Consider the following 1,108-nt stretch of genomic DNA (forward strand, 5'->3'; position numbering starts at 1 on the left):
CACCTCTTAGATCATTGTAATCAGACAGTTTATATACTAATTTTCCGAGTATTAGATTCAAGCACTAACTCTGTTCAAAGTTCAGCTACAATAATCAAATCTTCAAGGATTGTACTGTCGTCTTGATAATTTTTCAGCAAAACTGTATCCCACTACTCGGTGTATTATCATTGGCTTTTGTCATTATGATCCCATGTCTTCATGAACCCTACACATTGTAATGCCTTCCAGATTTCAATCCATACCGGTTACATTACCAGGTCTATTCTTATCTAATTTTTATAGCTCGCTCGTCTTGCTGAGATGGAGGTAAAGTATCAATTAAAGTTCTGGAAATTGGCCTCCCACTGGGAGGAATTGCAAAGTTGTTTGCTTAGGATTTGCTCATGATTGTTGATTAGAACGAACATAATTGTCCATTGTCCTGCTCTCATTAGGTATGTCGTTTCAATGAAAGTACATCTGCATCCTGTTCATTTTCCAATCACTTTCAACAGACAGTTTGCATTATCTGCTATGTTTTTGGAGCTGGAGCAAGGAATTAATTCTGTTTTAGCTCTTATCTTTCCTTATGCTGTGAATCTGAAGTATTTCTTGCTATGTCACTTATGATTAAGAACCCTGTACAACTAGATCTTGCACTGTCGCCCTTGGATATTGGGAAGTCTGAAGAAGCCTGTGGTTTAGGTATGTTTTTGTAATCAGAATATATTTATATGCTTCTGCAAATTATAAATCTTGTATTCACATTCACTGATTGTACACTAGCACGCCCCTGTGCCTGAACTTGTTCATTTTGTACGGTTCTTGCGAATCATGCTGGTCGTTCAGCGCGTCTGGGCATTGGAGTGGGCCAACTACCTGACGACAGGCAAGATGGAGATGCTCTCTGAGCAGCAGTTGCTGCGACCATGAGGTGGGGCTCCCTTTCTTTGGTCGTTTTTATTAACCATGAGGTGATGTTAATAAAAATGAAATCTGATTTAGTGTTACCCATAGAGATCTTTATTTGTGCTTTATAAAGTCAGATTAGTTTTGGTTTTTCACTTCTTTGTAGGTCAGTATACTGACGCATGCTACTATAATCATGTGGTGCAAAAAAGTGGTT

General features: G+C 38.4%; 1 long non-coding RNA gene across 2 annotated transcripts; it reads left to right on the top strand.

The window, feature by feature from the left end:
• The first annotated feature begins 312 nt into the window (after positions 1–312).
• LOC123152384 (uncharacterized) lies at positions 313–869 on the top strand. 2 transcript variants are annotated; one of them, XR_006476184.1, is made up of 3 exons: positions 313–437; positions 618–687; positions 832–869. It is a non-coding gene; the product is annotated as an uncharacterized lncRNA (long non-coding RNA). The 2 variants fall into 2 exon arrangements; XR_006476201.1 differs by having other exon boundaries at positions 314–437; positions 634–687; positions 832–866.
• Positions 870–1,108: the final 239 nt, after the last annotated feature.

The sequence above is a fragment of the Triticum aestivum genome, chromosome 1A (genome assembly GCF_018294505.1).
Source record: "Triticum aestivum cultivar Chinese Spring chromosome 1A, IWGSC CS RefSeq v2.1, whole genome shotgun sequence".
NCBI classification, from domain to species: Eukaryota; Viridiplantae; Streptophyta; class Magnoliopsida; order Poales; family Poaceae; genus Triticum; species Triticum aestivum.